The sequence below is a fragment of the Mycteria americana genome, chromosome Z (genome assembly GCF_035582795.1).
Source record: "Mycteria americana isolate JAX WOST 10 ecotype Jacksonville Zoo and Gardens chromosome Z, USCA_MyAme_1.0, whole genome shotgun sequence".
Lineage (NCBI taxonomy): Eukaryota > Metazoa > Chordata > Aves > Ciconiiformes > Ciconiidae > Mycteria > Mycteria americana.
The window spans coordinates 43,879,586-43,898,191 of NC_134396.1; the positions used below are offsets into that span (position 1 = coordinate 43,879,586).

Here is an 18,606-nt window from a genome sequence, read left to right on the forward strand (position 1 = left end):
CCTCGCCGCGGCGGGCGGCGGGCAGCGGCACAGCGAGGGCCGGGGCCCCGGTGAGACGCGCCGGGGCGGGCAGGTGCTCCCCGTCGGGCTGTTTCCTCCTTACTTGTAGCGGTTCGGCCCCGGGAAGGCAGTTATCACCGCTGGTCCCTGGGGCTCTGCTCCGCGCTGCGGCGTCGAGCAGGGCTTGGTATCCAGGCCCCGTCACCACACGGGCCCAGGCCAGCCCACTGCCTGCACTCACACACCACCTGGGTCTCAGGAGCAGTTTTAGACCGAGGAGACCGGCATTGCAACTAGCTTGGTCTGGGAAATACTTCGGAACCGGTTCAGTCCACCTGGAAACTGACGGCTGGGCCAGGGCCGGGGGTCAGTGTACCATGCGAAAGTCTTCATGCTGAAGGGACACCACGGGCAAGAAGCAGTGACACAGCACAGTGCTGATCCCACTGCTGCTGACGTCTGTCACCCCAAGCATTTCAACACACTGATGGCTCCCTGCCATCCGAAGGCATCCACTGTTGTTGCCCTTGGTGAGATGCGTAACATGGTGTTCATGTGTTTTCGTGCAACTGAGTCTGGAGTTACATGGACCAAGAGAAGCTGAGGTCATTTTATGAGTGACACATTTTCTGCCCTTGTGTTGGCCACAAACAATTTAAATTCATGACTCTAGTGCATCATGACAAAAAATCAGAAGGTATGTATTTTAAAACTTTCCTAAAGTAAATACGTTTTTTTACAGGATATGAATGCACTTTTGAATAATTCTGAATTTTCTAAAGTTGTAAGACCGTAAGTACTGGTAGTTTACACTGTGAACTCCTCTGTCTGCCTCTTGCCAACATCACACCAGAATAATCTAGCCTCTTGTCATGTTCCACACCCCATCCTATTGTTTGCCTCGCGTACCGGGCTAGTGCTCCAGAGTGTTATATTGACTAGTGCTCCAGAGTGTTACTGCAGTATCTGCAAGAATGTACTTCTCATCCATCCAGTTGGCACTTGATATTCAAATCTTTTTCCTCCTCAAAATGGTATGTCTTAATTGTGAGATCTGAAATCTGACAGTGTACCCCATGTTTCCATTGTCGTCTTCAGATAGCAAGCCAGCCTGCTGCGTCATTTGTGCACTTCGGAGTCAGTGAGGGATGTCTTCCTTCTCTGGACAAAGAAGAAATTTATATGCCAGAAGATACTTCTTCCAGACTTATCTTGAATTTTATGAATAGCATGGAGGAAATCCCCTATCTGAAAGGATATGCTAACCTTCTTGAGACTGTCTAGCACAAATGTTAGTAGAAACCCTGAACGGAGTAGTAAACCCTGCACAGTAAAAGCAACTTGTCACTCAGTTCTTTCTAGAATCCTGCCATACTAAATCTAGACAATGTACCACAATTTCTGCTTTGCAGGTCTTCCATCCACTGCTCGTGCTTCCACGCTCAGAGCGTAACAACCCTGACAGACCTTTGTTTCTCTAAAACACTTACCTGATATCCCATTCATCCAGCCTGTATCTAGCCCATTGGCCATGTCTCCTGTTCTGCTAAGCCCCCAGCCATTCTCCTTTGCTACCAGTCTACAGCGTCTTCTCTTTTTTTTTTCCCTTCTTTTTTTTCCCCTTCTTTTCTTTGCTCTCCTGCTCTGAATATCAGTCACTCTTTCAGGCTGTAAACCATCCTATACTATACAGCTTTTCTTTCTAGGGCAGAGACAGTTTGCATGTGGCAATTTAAAATGTTTAAATATTGGAAATACATGTGACAGTTATGCTTTAAGCATTTCATACATTAAGCAAATGGCCTAAATTTGTCCAGAGCCCTCCTTACAAAACTTATAACTTAATTTGAACCATAACATTTTTCCTGCAAAGCTTGCTTTGTCTAACTTTGGTGGGTTTCTTAGATAACCCAGGTCACCTCAGCAAGAAACTCCTCTCAGCTTCTTCCCCTCTTCTGCCCGAGTCTTTATGTCTAAGGATCTCCTTAGCCTCTTTTAGAGGCTTGTGACAAAAGCAAGAAAATTGGTATCGGTGAAGTGCAAATGGAAATGTTTATGGGTGAGGAAGCAACAGCTGTAAAAGAGCTGAAAGGATCTGTACTGATAATGAAGAAGTTTCCAGGCAATCAAATTGAGGAATGTATTGTTTCTGGCAAGCCCAGGAGGCCCGCACTCTGATTAAACCACAGCACAAATGACTCGTTAAGGGACAAACCTGCCCTCTCACCAGAGGAGGTTGACAACAAGGTTGCGGCATATCACATATGCCATTGCTCTTCTGTTACCCAATAGGTTGTAGGAAAACAAGGAACTAATAAAGAACTTAAGAGATGTAATTCAAATGCTGCAAATAAAATCCTCAAATTATTGTGTTATTATGATAAGACTTTTCCCTCCACAGTAAATGTGATATAGATTTCTGTTCTGCAAACTCAAAAACTTGTAAGTCACTCTAAATCACAGTGCACACTGCCTTCCTCAATGTTTGAAAAAATGACTGCAGAAGGCTAATAATGAAAACAATAGATCATCGATTTCTCAGGCTTTTTGGCATATGTTCCACATCATGCAGTCGAAGAATTACTTTATTGCCAAGAGAATAGACTTGATTCAACTAGAGCTTTGGAACGTAGATTTTGTAAAAATCCCCCACTAACCTTAACAGGAAAAGTTCAATTTATTCTGGTTTTTTCTGCCCTTGAAACTGAGGAACACAAGGAATAATGGAAATTTAGTTTTGGCCATTTGGCTCAAGCCAAAGCTCAGCTTCATGTTCATTTCTTCATGTCATTTGAAAAAACTCTTTAGCTCTTGCCTTAAAACCCTGGGAATTATGTGAACTGTCTTTCCTGTTGTCCCATATGCACTGAGAATTGAATGAGAGGATCGGGGAAAAAGGTGGGCTGAGGCAGCAACAAACATGTTGAGAAGTGGCAGGTAACAGCTTCCTACACTGCTTTTCAATACCAAGAATGCTCCTTACTACTGGGACATCTCTCCTTTAGGTCGTTGCATAGTCAAACTATGTTAAACCATGAGTGGTCTTTGTTTGTCAGCTCCAACTGCAGAGGCAATCAGTTTAGCTCAAAACTCTATGGTTTTGACTAATGTTTATCATAAAGTTTTTAATCTAGGCTAACTCATTTGGCTTTGCTCCAAAGGAATGGAGGAGAACAGACACTTGAAGAGTTGAGTTGTGTTCTCAGCTGGCTCTAGTACTGTTATTTTCTGTTTTACCACTAAGACGGAGGCCTGATTAGATTAAGAATATACAGACACAGCTTCGTTATATGAGTGCTGTCTAGACATCCATTGGAAAGAAATTCAAGCAATTTAAATAGTGCAAAATTAGATTACAAATAGATTTCATGGCTCTTTAAAGGCTATGGTGGCAGTAGGCTGGTAATTGTTTATTGATACTCTAGTGTTCCTTACTTGTAAGGTGCAATGGAGGTATCTGTATATGTTGTATCCTATATAGATGTACATTTACAGGAAGACAGAAGTATTTAGTTTTTCAGCAGGTGAGCATCACTTCTTCCAGAAAGATGTTTTGTGAGGAGATAGAATTTTAGCTTGCTTTTCTTAGGTGAAGGTAACTTAATGGGCTAGTGTTTTAATTTTTTTTTTTAATAAATAATAAGTAAATTAAATGCTACAGTAACTTGTGCTTAAAGTAATGTAAAAAAAACACTGTACAGTTATTTGGTTGACTAGAGTTTGGCATTGTTAACTGCTATGTAGATGTGCGTAAAGAATGAATAATGGGAAAGACTGTGAGCTTTAAGGAAGATGTATAATTACATGTTGATTTGAAACAAGATAGAGGGAGGTTGAGAGATACTCTTGTTTGCAAGGATTACTTTGAAGAAGGCAGAAAAAGCAGAAGGGGAGGCATTCTGCCATGTAGTGCAGACGTGACAAGAAATGGGAACAAAAATACTTGAACAGTCAGATCTATGAAAAGCTCTGGGTATACTGATGAGAGTGAAAGGAAAAGCCATAGGTGATAGGTAATTGGTAGAGCACGAAAGGAAGATAAATACAGAATGGCCTGTGGATGAGAGAGATGTATTTTAAATATACTGTGCTGTGAGCTGAAAATCAGACAGGCAAGTGAGCAGGAGATTGCATTTGCTAGGTGACTAATGACTAGCACATCACCAAAGACATTAGTCATGAGAACAGAGAGGAAGAATTTTGTGCTTTAGATGTTATCAGCGCTGCTAATCCCAAAGAACAGAAATGATGAGCAAGATCCTAACATAAAGACTCTGATACTCTGAAATACTTAGTTTCAAAGGAAAGTTCTGATTTTGTGATCTCTCAATTCTCCCTGTTCCTCTCAACTGTGTGCAGAAATTATATCAATCCTCTGTACTCATTATCCAAGTTTCTTTGTAAAGTTAACATTAATTTACTTCTTGTCATCCTCCCCAAGGGAGGAAGGAAATTTCTATAGTGTATGAGTTGTTTTCCAGTAATTTTCTCATTTGTTATACAAATGGATAAGCTGAGGCAAGAAATTTCAGTAGACAATGAAAGTCACAGAATTCAGGTGAAGCAATACTGGAATTGGATTTGATCCCTGCCCGTGCCAGAATTCCTGTGTGATGCTGGATTAATCACTTATGCCTTCCCCAAACTGGGTGATTTAGCCAATCTGTATGCCTAACCTTAAAGACCCTCTTAGACTCTTGATTTGGTGGTTACTCAAACAACTATATATTAAGACATAGGGAGCCATGCTTTGTATGCTGTGCTAAGTGGAACGGTGAAAAATTGAACCCTTAAAAATTACAGACACATTTGACTAATTTTTCTAAGTCAGATTCAGCTCACAGGTATCTGTGAAGTAGATGTGTGTCTACATGTGAGCATTGGTTATAATGGGAGCTTGCACCAAAGGAGACTGAGTATGACTAAGGGAATTTAGAGTCGCTTGTCTGACCAAATGCTGATGTCTAATTTGGGATGAGCAGAATTGCTTGCTTGACTATCCTGACAAGGTCTCAACTTAACTGTAACAGCAGGGTAAGAATGCAGCTTATATGCAGGCATTGTCTGTACCTTGGGCTTGACTCAGTTGCCCATGATTAGGGATCTAGTGCTATTCTAGATTCCTTGGCAATAAATGCCTGACCTTTAGGTGCCTATGCAGAAGGTGCTGAGCCTTTGAGTCATAGTTGTCAGTCTTATGCATCTCAAGTGGCACTTACATGCCTCAGTTTAGGTAGCTGGTCTAGCCCCTGAAGTTAGGGGAGGTAAATTCACCGTCAATATTTTTGCTTTCTATAGTTTCAGTTTTTTATCCAATGGAGACATATGCACATTTATTAATATTTTTTTAAAGTAAATAGCATAGGATTTGAAAGGATCACAAAGAAATTAATAATTTTATTCCATGTTAACTAGTTAATATCAGCAGTGAAGATAAGATTTTCTGCATCACGGGTCAATGAGTGTAACACAAACTACTGAACTGTTGTTAAGTAAATATAAGCTGCCGTGTGCATTGAATAAAGCAATAGTTGTCTGGGAAAAATTGTATGTTATTATAAGATTAAAATTACTAACGTAACACATACTTGCAAGAGGTAAATTCCTATTGTGAAGAAACCTTAATTAAGGCTATTCCAAAGGTTAACTCTAAAAAAGCTCTAAAAATTCTTGTATTTTAAATGTAGTGATATTTATTTTTAAGTAAATAAAATCCCAAAAGTATAGCAAGAAGTTTACCTGTTAATCGACTTCTTGTTACATCTCATGAGCTGGAATCTATTTTATTCTTGATGTTACATAGGACTCATAAACTCATACCACAGACAGACCACTGAGCCATGAATTATTTAGTATGCTGTAATTATTCTGCTCAATTTCCCTTCAACAGAAAACGTTTTGATGCCTGAGAGTATGGTATGACCCAGTAATGAAATATAAAGGAGTTTAGTTTTCTTCTGGTGGAACTTGGAAGAAAAACTTCTTTTTGAAAAATGTGATCAGATAAAACTAAAACATTTCCTTGTAACATCTTAATGTAGCAAGAAAATACATACAAATTACTGAAATGCTTCTCTAGTGTAAAAAACATGTAGTTTTGAGATTATCATTTTGACACATTATGCCTTTTAATATCCAGATAACGCAATACAGTGCTGCATGTATATTTGCATTAACTCTGAACCTGGGTAATATGCCTAAGGGAATTAGCTTGTGGTATTTTAGTAGCATAAGCGTCAACAAAATGAAATACGTCAATTTTTGGGGGAAAAAAACCAGTTGTTTTAAATAAGGTATGTTATATGTATGAAGTTTTTTTACCAGGGAAAAATAATAGCATAAATTTTGAAGTGTCAGCTATTTATTTCATTTTTTTATTAGAGTAATTTTAAAGTAGTGACTTTTCTTCCAGAATAGAAGTTTTGCATTTTATAGCAGAAAAATGTGACATAGAAATTCCTAGAAGAAAAGAGTGTCTATGACTTAAAAATAGACAGCTAGCTTTTCAGATTTTCAGAGAATGCTATAAGATGGAAAAGGAAGAAAAAAGCTTCACAGTCTGAAGATTATCTTGCCGATTGTCCCCCACTATTGAATTCTTCCTTAGTATCTGCTGAATCCTTTTCTGTATTTCAAAAAAATAGAAACATATAGTCTAGAAAATCTATGTAAAAATAAACATACCTTGAAAATGCAATTCCCAGTTCTTCACAACTCACTATTCAGCTACATATCCATTAAAGTGAAATAATTATATCTAAATAATTGTGTCTATTGATTTCCACAGTTTATCTGTGAAACTTATGTCTAGCAATGTCTAAAATCTTAAATCTAAAACTAGACAATAAGCAAACCAGGAATGGATAGCTGAGCAGCCAGTCAGCAAGTCATAGCGCTGAAACAGCCCCACAAAACTAACTCTTGACTAATAATGTCACATGAAGATTTGGGAAATGAGTGGTGTAGTCATACTAGAGTTACTGCAGGGACCTGAGGAGGTAAAGACTAAAGTTGTTGTGGTGGCAGGGGCAGGATATTATGGAAGTTTTTGATCATCGGAAAGCATTTAGGACTCAAATCCATAGGAAATGAAAAATCATTTTATAATATTTTGGAATGCTTCTTTATTCTGTAGTTCTGTGAGGACATTCATTTAAAAGACTTACATGAAGTGTCTTGTCTCAAGTAATTCATTACAGCATGTCAACGCTACAGACTTGTGTCAACTCTCAAGGATGTAGAGAAATGTAATCTCTGGTAGATGTAGTTTTATTAACAGCTTTACTATTAATATAGTAGAACATAAAAAAAAAAGGCACTTTATTGCTGTCTGTTTATTTGCTTTGAATAAGCTCTATGGGTAAATCTGTAGTTTTCCCTGAATTCATGAAACTGTGTTCCTACGAGGAGCCAGTTGCCTATATATTATGCCAATGTATTAGTACTCCAGTAAAATTTAGCGATAACCTCCCAGAGAAGCAAATTGAAATATTCAGGTTTTCTCACTCCTTGTACAACTTTGTTGACTGCTGATGGAATAATCTCACAACAGTGAGTTGTCTGGATCCTGCAAAGATAGAGTTGGGGTTCAGTCTCACTGTTACCCAGAAGTGATCTGAATTAAGAATTGATAGCAATATGCAAATACAGACCCCACTTTTTTCTTTTCTTTTTTTTTTAAATTTATTTGGTTGCCAGTTTATACATTTGAGGTGAAATATAATAATGATATGGAAGAGTTTCACATTTTACTCTGATAGACTCAAGCCAATATTTTTGATTTTACTCCTTACACAGCTCCTGCCTTGCTAATCAAGTATAGGAAATGGCAGTGACCTGTCAAAGGGACGCTTACCTTACTTGACTCTTGGGGATAGCTAATCATTTGTAGAGAAAGATCAAAAGCACCTCTTAAATAAGAGTCAGATGAAGGTTTGAATGTGAATATAAATCCTTTAGAAAGGATATTCTAGTGCAGTCTTAGGTGTAAGGTATGCAAGAAGACTAAGTCTTTAAAGCATGGGGAAGACCCAGACAGGATGTGAACTGAATGGAGAAGGAAACAGACTACTTCTTAGTATGAAGTGCCATTGTTTTCACATCCTTTAAATAGGTATTTTATTGACCGCTAGTTTAACTTGACTTAAGTTATGGGTGATTTGAAAGTACCTAACATATAGGCGTTCTATGCCTTAATTTTTGGTTATTCTTATAATTGTTGTTCTGGACTACAAACACAGAGCATAGTATCCCAATTCATTTCTTAAGAGAAGTCAAATAATAAAAACATACTTCTATGTAATCTTATCTTGGCTTGGAATAGGATAATATAGGAGTCTAGCAGAAAGTCTTCCAGTGATCACCAAGGAAATTTTCTGGCATGGTGGCCTGTGTCAAAACAGTGGGAAGCACACCTGAGGCATGAAGATCTTGAGCAAAACTGCAGCAATGAGTAAATACGACAAACTGGCTCTAAGAAATCATCTCTGAGCTAGATGCCTAGCATTTCCATTCTGTTTGCTTCTGCTTTGCTAGGGAGACTGAAGTTAATTTAAAAGAAAATTAAAAAAAAATCTTTCTAATCAGGATGTTTTGAATAGCTACCAGTTGGAAGTATTCAGTCTTTTTATTATCCTGTTGAATTTCTAGGTGAAAGGGCTGTCGGAATCATCCTTCAAAGGATTAGAACAGGGTGTTTGCCTTCTTTGCCTTCAGGCATGCCTAAGATAGTTTTCAACTTGCCTCTGTTTTCTGAGCTTTCATGTTTCCATCACAGAGTTAAACAGTATGCCAGAGAACATCTGTCCCTTATTTGTGCTTTCATTATTTTGTACTTTGATTGCAGCAGAAATTTTACCTGATGACTCTGAAGAGTATTATCAATCGTTACTGTGGCCTCTTGCTAGCAGCACTTCCCTGTACTTGTACTCCCATTTCTGAATCTGTCCCTATGTTTTAAAAAATTGTGTCTTCTATATGGAACACCTCTTTCAGAAATACTTTGTCATCTGGTATAGCTGGGCTATATGCTAAAATACTGATTTCTTTAAATTCAGTAGCAAAAACTTTTGCTCATTTTCTTAGTTTTCTCCTCACATGCTCCTTTCCTGTTGTATGGAAATGAGGAGGGGAAACTACTCTCTTGAAAGCCCAAGAACCAACTTGAAACAGGCGAGGGAGAAAAGAATTTTAGGTGCTTAAGAGTTACAGGTACTTGTACTTTTCTGCACATGTTTGGGCCATTTCTTCTGAATCTTGAAACCACAGTCGTTTTGTGGTGCAAGAGACTCATTCCTCAAGCATCTTCTACCTAGATCCTGGTAAACGCAATTGTAAAGCAAAATGTTCTTGTTTTAAGTCTCCTGTATTGAGTTGGTGTGGTTTTTTACAGCTAATAACAGTTTCTGGCACACATGAATTTCAGGCTTGCTTAAAGCAATGTTTGACATGCTCTTTGTGCTCCCCTTTTTTCCTGGTATTCTCCTTTCCCCCTTCACAAGGCAGTTTACTCTGAGAGATGACTGAAGAGAAAACTCCCACTTCATATTACTGTGGTTCCATTTCACATAGACAGTGTCACCAAGCAGCAACAGCAGGGCTACTCAACAAGCTGGGGGACAAAACAGGTGCTGCAGATGCCCACCACACAGGCAGTCGTACCCTCCCTGACCAGAGGGCAGTCCTGCTGCACCTGAGCACGCTGGCGTCTGAGGTACTTCAACATAGGGACTGTCAGCAGTTCCAGACAAGGCACAGGGACGTGTCAGGTCCAGGGTCCATCCAGTGAGTCCAGACAGGAGGTGAGGCCAGAGGTAGGACTAGAGACAAGGATACAGCAAGGTCCATCCACAGAACAGGACAACATAGTTCAGGTAGGAGTGGCTGCCCAGGCCTGTGCTTAAATAGTGCTCTTGGTGCCTTTGGGTGGAGAGGAGGAGATCCCAGGTGACTGTTGGTCAGAGCCATTAAGGCCAGTTAGTGACACTTGCCCACTGTGGCACTGTCTGGGACTTGATTCTCACAGGTTCTAAGAAGCTGCAATGCCCTCTGACTCCAGCTGGAGCCTCATGTCTTTAGCAGTTTTCTGAAAAGTGTTTCTGAAAAAAAAATCTTTTATGTTCAAGTAGCTTGTCATATGAATTGTAGATGACATCTGTCATATTCAACCAACTTGGCTGATAAACCTCATGAAGTTAATGAGGAGCAGATAAGGTGACTCAATCAGATATTTTAATGTCATTAACTTTGCATTTATTTTATATAGTCAGTACTACATGCACAGAGAATATTTTTTCTATGTGTCATTTTATGGTGTTTCTAAGCTGTAAGCTGTGAACATTTCAGACAAATTGGCCATTTTCTTAGTTTCTAACTGCCTGGGGTGTGTCTGTGTTATTAAGTGGTTGTCTTAAAAATGAGGAGGTAAATATGTAGGTATCTTCAAATGCTAGCCTGGTAATAAAAGAAAAAAGAAAGTGGTAACAAGGCAAGTATAGACACTTACAAAAAATCAGCATTATGTGAGCAAGTAAGTATGCTTTTGTTTCTGAAAGGGATTTTCTTGCCAAAAACTTCAGCTGGATGGAGTTTAATAACTTTTTATATCTATATGAATGATCTTGTTGCAAAATGTAACTTTCATGCCAGGGTGTTGAAAAAGTAATTTTCAAGGATATGTCTGTGTGCAGTGGCCAATTTTTTTTTTTTAAAAACTTACTGTAATGAACATTAGTAACCTATATTGTACACTAGCCCACTAACCACTTAATAAGTGGCCTGTTGGCTAATCACAGCTTCATAGTCCTGTCTCAACAGGGTTAACGATCCGCTTACAGCATGAGTGTTAGTGGTCACTGAAGTACTAATACATGCTAAGGTAATCCCATTTTGTATTTTCTCGGCTAGCACACTATCCACTCAGGTGCCACCATGTCGACAGCACTGAAAATTTCTTTAACATGAGGTAGTCAGCTCCACTTACGACTGAAAGCAAAAGGAATTCTGGAAGCTTTCAGAAGGTCAGCTGACCATGCAAAGATGTACAAAGATGATCAGCCAACATGGTCTGACTGGAATAATTTGTGGTTACTATGTCTTCCTACATTTCCATCTGTCTGTAAACCATGATAGCTGAAAAACAACAGCTTGGGGAAATGCGCTTAAGAGTTGCTTTTGCAATTGCTACAGAATGCCAAGGCAGGAAAGTTTGTGCCTGATTAGCTGGTGGAATAAGCAAAGCAGACAATTCCCTAGCTGGAGGAAGAAAAAACACAGACTGCAGAAGAGTTTCACATTTTTGATAGCAGTGACTGCAGCAGTCTGCCTAGACGACACAGGCTCAGGCATGACAGTAAGTCACTTCTCTCATGCACTCTCTTCTTTAAGTAGCTTAGTGAAGATTTCTCACCCCACTAAAACAGCAAGGGTTGGGGTTTTTTTTGCCTTAGATTTCTTCTGACAATGCGGGCAAGAAAGGATGAAGACGGACATGGGGGAAGGGGCAGTGGGAAGGATAGAGAGGCCAATGACGTGCTGCACTCCTTATCTTGTCCCCTTCCTGTCCCCTGCCCCTCAGCACTACATTACCTTCCAAGGGTTGGGTATATGCTCTTTGCACTGTCAAAGGTTGAGAAATGGCAGTGGTGGTAAGGAGAGAAGCAACATGCTATAGTTACATGTCCTGAGACCTGATAGTTACTCCGACTTTCAGTACTGATTATTTGTTTTTCTGAAGTTAAAGTTCAGAAATCTTTGCTATGCCTGTATATTTCAGAAATACAATCTTTATTCCTATCAGTTTTTCTGAAGAATTTTAGAGCCTTATTACTCATTTGGGATTCTCACCTTGGAAAGTGATAAAGGTTCCATCTAGAAGTTGCTAAAAATCCTTTTCTGAATGACTGTTGAGTGTACTTACGATTTGTGTTTATTTAATAACAAAATTACTTAATTTGTATGCTTTGCAAATGCCATATTCAGAAATTACTGGTAAGTGCAGTATTTTAAGAAAGGCTGCCATAGTTGATTTTTAGTAAAAATTCAAATCATCTTCTTGAATTTTCAAAAACAGATCAGAAAAATTATATGAGAGGTATTGCTAAATATAATCTAGCTAAAAGAACAACCTTTAATAGACTACTCTATTAAGGGTTCCACAATCAAGAGTTCTGTTACTTTTAAACTGTTTTTCAACACAAACCAGCATTTTTTAAAAAGTATTGTCAGTTGAAATTGCTAAATACTGCTCTATGTGTAGAAAAGCTGTTTAACAGGGCTGGCAGAAAATAATTAATATAATGACCTATTGCTACACAATACCTTTTTCCATTCCCCCTCTCACCAGGCAGACTCCAAATATTCATTTACTGTCTCTAATGTTCAGAAGCAGAATATCCCACGTATCGTCATCCCTTTCAGCTCTCTCACAAACCCCACTGTAAGGCTGTGTAAGTATCTCTGTCTCTGAAAGTTCTTAATACCTTCACCACATTGCTGTTGCTCTTCTTTCTGAAAAAAAGGCCCAGGCCTCAAGGCATACTATAGAATGTTTAGGGTTTTTTACAGTGGAAGTGGTACTTGTGTTAAGATTATCTAACTCTTGTTAATTTTTACCATGCCCTTGTCAATACCATATATTTCTCATTTTTGGGGGGAGGTGGCTGAGGCTCCTAATTTATTGATATTGACATTTTTCCTCATTATTATTTTCTTATTTTCCTATTTTCTTATTGAGGTAAGTAGATCAATCCTATGCCTTTGGCTTTCTTTTTCTTTGTGTCCTGAAGTAAAAGTACAGAGAATTTTGAATAAGGATTCTCTATATTGTAATTCACGTAAAATACATATGTGTTGTTAGTATTTATGTGGCAGTGTAGATGTCCATTAAACAGAAAGAAAAATGTATTTAAAAAAGTAAGCATACATATAGAGTGAGAATAGGTGAAAATTTTATATCACCTACTTTGTACAAGTAAATAGTAGCATTTTTTTTAAATGTAGGGAGTTTTGGACTGCTAATTCTTGCAATTCCATTTATTATTTATAGTTCAGTTGTGGACTGTAGCATATTATGTGTCTTAGAGCAAGAAGCAGCCAACACTGAAGATTGTTTTAGAACATAATCTAGATTTCTCCAGTGCTTTTACTTAAAGAGCTACAACTGCCACCATATGCAGGAATGAATGAGCCGTAAGATGCAGGCAATATAAAAGACAGTACCAGTATCTGATTGAAATTAATTTAGTTATTTTGGAAGAAATTCTTAACTTGGCACCGATGTTGCTTTCAGAAAGTCACTGTTTTGGGGAAATTTTATAATTCCTATGTGAAGGATAAATGCATATGTCAACATACCTGTGTAGTAAAAAGTAATAGGAGCTATGTTGTTATCAGATTTCTGTTATTAAAAAGGCTATGAATTACTTTATAAACATTTTGCTTCACTCATTGCTCCAAATTCCAGGGTGATCTAGTTTAAAGACTACTGTATATGTAGGTATTTACAGTACAGCATGCCAACATTGTTTAATTTAGATACATTCCTTCAAGGCTTTCGAAAGAAATCTTTGGTGAGTTATACTGAATTTGATGAAATTCAAGCAAATACTTACATGTTAAAACAAACACTAAAGCAAGCATTATCCAATAGTAAACATGCTGTGATATTTAACATATTGTCACGCTTTTTCATTTTTGAGAGATATCAAGAGGTATCAAGAGAGATTTAAGTCCAGATCCCAAGAAACACGGAACAGTTTAAAACTCACACGTAGTCTTTTTTGTAAGCACCTTCCCTTCTCCTTGACTTGAGGCCTCTCAGAATTTTGGTTTATCTGTAGGACCTCTGAAGATAGTATAAATATGATCCTTGAATAGAAATCATAGTAAAACAAAGCAATATCAAACACTTTGAAAGATTTTTCTTTATGTCCATTTAGGATTTGCCTATCTTTCCTGCAATTAAGGAAAGATGATCCCTCATCTTAGAACTTTTATTTCTCTCTTTTGTCCAATTTCAGTATGTTTAGGTACAAAACTCTGGTCTTCATGTTGCTTTATTGCATGAGGACTCATCAACAGCTCAGAATACTTGGACTGAAATTTGCTCACTCCTATTCCTCTCTGCCATGTGTGAAGGATATTAGCATATTTTCAGCAGCTGTGACTTTCCTTTGGTGTTGACTGTCGAAGTTTAATCATGATCCATGTGGTAAAACATGCCTTATTTGTATATTTCAAACCAATTTTTTTGAACAAGATGCAAAGGAACCTTTTAGTTTTTTCTTCTCAATATAAATACATTTTTCTGCTAATGAGATTTATGTTTTCTTTGAAGCTTGTAAAATGATCTGTATTTGTGTGGCTGTTGACTTAAAGCAGGGTATTTTGTGTAATACGCCAACAGTTACAGAGTTGTCTCATTTGATTTCTGCAAGTGTTCTTTTAATTAAAACCCCTATTTGTAGAAAATGTTGGAAGATGTCAAACTTGTTTGACGTGTAAAATTTTTATAATTAATCTAGTCCTATCAAAGAAAACAGACAAACAAGTGCTTTTAAGCCTAAGAGAACACTAGCAATGCCAGATAAAACTAGCAATACCATGTAAAACCATTGGGGTATTTTAAAATAAACATGTAGAATGTGAATTAGAATGCCATGGAACACTTCAGTTGCTCCTGAACTTTTAATAACATTAGCCTGCTTTCTGCCTGCCTGAGGCTTGGAGCTCCTGTCCTGCCTAATATCTGCACAGGGTGAAAACTTCCCAGGTTTCTGGATGTACGAGGTTGCCAGGTTCCTGTGCTTCTTAGCTGCCAAGACTCCAAAGATTTGTGGCTGGATATTGAGAAACTTCTACTTTTATTTCTTCCAAAAGAGGCAGTGGAAGGGTTGGTTTTCCTTTTTAATGCCTTCCTTCCCTTATGTATTTTCTTCTTGAGTTGGTGTCCCAGGGAATATTTTGAATATTTAACTCACTTTTCAACTCAAAAAACCAGATTTATTCATAGGTAGGGATGGTTCTTGCGCAAGTTAAATCATGTACAGGAACAGCAGAGTAATTAATTTGTGGTGCTGCACATCAGCCCAGATAGAAGCATTCTCTGGAGGCTGCAGGACTATTATGTGCAGGACCCCAACACGGGCAGGAGCCTTGATGGTAGGAAATGTATTCAGCTGCTCTGTGGAACAGACTGCAGAATCTGATTAGCACTCAAGTGTTGGAAAAAATGATCAGTGACAATAACAAGCTCTAAATCTCAAAAGTATAAATCTCAAAAGTTTCTTGACAAAAATGACGAGGCATGTCTTTGCCAAATAGTTTGCTTACTTACAAATAATAGATGTCTCTTTCTGTCCTTTTTACTGATACATAAGCTTAACACAAGGCAGCATCAAGCCTATTCAAACTTAATCACTTGTAGTAGGTATGTATGGTTCTGTGTAAATACAGCTGTAGCACATATATTCCTATATAAACACATTTTCTTCTGAACTTCTTTCCAGAAGTGATTTCTTTCTGCTTCTAGCATGGCAAAAGTATGTAAGTATCACCTGTTTTCATCAGCTCTTAAAAAAAGGCAGCATTATCAGCAAATAAAGGTCCTGGTATCCTTGCAGCTAAAAGGATTCCAGGTTTTGAATGAAGAAATTAGTGCCCTCTCTATTTATTGCTGAAATTGTTAATGTGTTAAGGATTTTTTTGTCTTTTATAAGACTTTTTTCCTATTGCCAGAAACATTTTGGTCTGCGTATGAAATACTCAGTTCCTCAATTTCTTTAAGGGTCTTCTTATTCTATAGGTCACTGTTGTTTCACACCCATCTGTGACATAGGTTCATAAATTATATATTTAAAAGCTTTTCTGTACTAAAAAATATTATAATATTTTAAATTAATTTTTATAATGGTGGTTTGACTCTGGTTTGAACACTGAGTTTCAACTGCTGTCATTTGTTTAAGGTTGTTGTACAGTCCCTGGTGGAATTTGTTTAAGGTTGTTGTACAGTCCCTGGTGGAATTCTTTTATGAAAGTACGTTTCTTAGGTAACATCATTTTCAAAATTGAATGCATGTCTTCCTCCAAAACAAAAGCAAAGTCATCCATACAGGAATTTGAAATAACAAATGAAGAGATGTTACTGATACTGTTTTGAACTGGGTATTTGCTGATATGAGAAAGAAACAATGCAACAAAACAGACAAGATGCTGAAGTCTGATACGATCATGGAAAGTACCTAAGGAGAAACAAAAAACATGAAAGAAAAGTTAACACTGGAAGAGATGACTAAAGGCTTTGAACTGTGAAGCAGATGAAAGTCTATGGAAAAATACCTGACTCTGCCATCTGTTTCTGTTCTTACCACAATAACCTTACAGATCTTGAATTTTGGCAGGTCACCTAGACCTTATTGATGCATACAGAGGAGATTACTTTTAGTCCTGAGATAAAACTCCTCCTGTTTTTAAATAAAAATTACAGAGCATAGGGCGGGGAGGGGCCTGAAGAAGTCATCTAGTACATCTTCACTTTAGAAGAAATTCAACTGTAAATAAAGTATTCCTGATATTTATCTCACCAACAGATACGGCTTACAAGAACAACATACCCAACCAATCCTTGTGCCCATATGAAGATACATGATCTCCTTTGAATGCCTGTCATGACTGGATGGCTGCTTTTTTGAGCCACAATATGATGTTCTCAAGTAAGTCCAGAACAAGTGAATGGAAATACCCTGGCCAGAAGCTTAGGGCACATCTGAGCTAAATTTTTTTTAAAAGCTTTCAAGAACGTGTATTCCACAGCCTCCTCAGCAGCCTACCAGTTTCTATTAGTGTGTGAAAGTGTTTCGTAATACCCAGCTGCCTTGTTCTATTCTCTCACCTTGAAAGTAGTGTTTGGTTCAGTGTTCAGGCGTGGAGAGCTCTTCACCCAGAGATACCTTGTGTGCTGCTGCTCTGCTGTTCATGAAAGTGTGTGCTCATTCTCTGGCTTTGCAGGGCCAGGTGAGAATCAAGGGAGCCCCATGTGAAAATGAAGTCCTTTTAAAGAGGACATTTACTTCACTATTCTGTGGATGTCTAATTTAGGTGCAGCTCAAAGCACCCAGGTTTAAAAGCTTGATTATTAGTAGGCACTTTCAGAGCCAGCTTGCATACTTCATTAGGTGGGTGATATGTGCTATTACTGCTAGAGGTCATTAAAATTACCTTTTAGCATTTTTGGTTGTATATTCATGGGTGAATGCAAACATATGCAAACATGATGAATTCCTCTCTCTGTGCTCTGAGCTGTTCTGGAAGTGATGTAACCATGTTAGCCTTGCAGAAGGAAGAAGCTTGCATGCAGGTCAAATTATCTTGGCCACTGTGCTTTGTACCCAGAGTAACCTCAATGGTTTTGTGGTTGGAGCTTGCTTTACATGGTCTGCTGGAGAATGAACAGCCCTGGTCTGCTTGTACCTACTTTGGAAGACAAGTCCTTTGATTTGATCACTCTAACCAATAAACACTCCTCTTCAAAAAGTTGCTGATTATTTCTTTTCCTTTTTGTGTAGGTACAAATCATTCCTTCTTGCATTTAGTTCTTTACATGTTTTCCATCTTATTGCTTCCCCAGTTTATCAAGACTATTTTGCAGTCCACTTGTACTGGTAGCTAAAAAAACTACAGGTAGCTAAAAAAAGTACTGTTAGCTCCATTATTGATGGACAGAAATTTATTAGTATATGTTTTGTTCCTTAAACCAGAGATTAAATTACAATTTTGAACTGAACTGGAAACAAAAGGGATGTCATTTCTTTTCTAGGGCTTTTAGAAAACATTAAGGATAAACACTTTTAGATGGAGGGAGGTGAGACAGAATTTGCTGCCTGTAAATATGTAAATATGCAAGTGAATAAGCTACTGACTTTTAAAATTGTGCAGCCAGGGATAGAATTGTTGTCTTGTGCTCTTCATTATTTTAACTTTTTCTGAGGAATGAATGTTGGGAAGGAATTTAATGTAGAGAGGAAAAGGGTGAGGAAGAAAGGAGGAAGTAACAGGCAGACAGTGTTTGTAATATCTCCCTGTAGTAGGAGTAAAGCCAGATAGATGACTAGACTTTTCTCTAAGCTTCTGGGAGCTCTCTAATATTATGCTTATTATTAGAAAATAATTATGTTAAAGCAGTTTTAAAAATTACCAGTGTCCTGGGCTGCATTAGGAGGACTGTTGCCAGCAGGTCAAGGGAGGTGATCCTTCCCCTCTCCTCAGCACTGGTGAGGCCACACCTAGAGTACTGTGTCCAGTTCTGGGCTTCCCAGTACAAAGAGACATGGGAATGCTGGAGAGGCTTCAGTACAACATGAAAACAATTATGGGACTGGAGAATCTCTCATATGAGGAAAAGCTGAGTGAGCTGGGACTGTTTAGCCTGGAGAAGAAAAGGCTCAAGGGGGATCTCATCATTGTGTACAAATACCTGAAGTCAGGGTGTAAACAAGGTGGAGCCAGGCTATTTCCAGTGGTGTCCAGTGACAGGACAAGAGGCAATGGGCACAAACTGAAACAAAGGAGGTTCCTCCTGAACATCAGGAAAAAGTTTTAACATCAGGAAAC

The 18,606-nt window shown here is 38.2% G+C and overlaps 1 long non-coding RNA gene across 1 annotated transcript; it reads left to right on the top strand.

The window, feature by feature from the left end:
• The first annotated feature begins 596 nt into the window (after nt 1-596).
• On the top strand, nt 597-17,424 carry LOC142421698 (uncharacterized). Its single transcript, XR_012778953.1, has 4 exons — nt 597-697; nt 11,188-11,350; nt 12,344-12,446; nt 16,047-17,424. It is a non-coding gene; the product is annotated as an uncharacterized LOC142421698 (long non-coding RNA).
• The last annotated feature ends 1,182 nt before the right edge of the window (nt 17,425-18,606 follow it).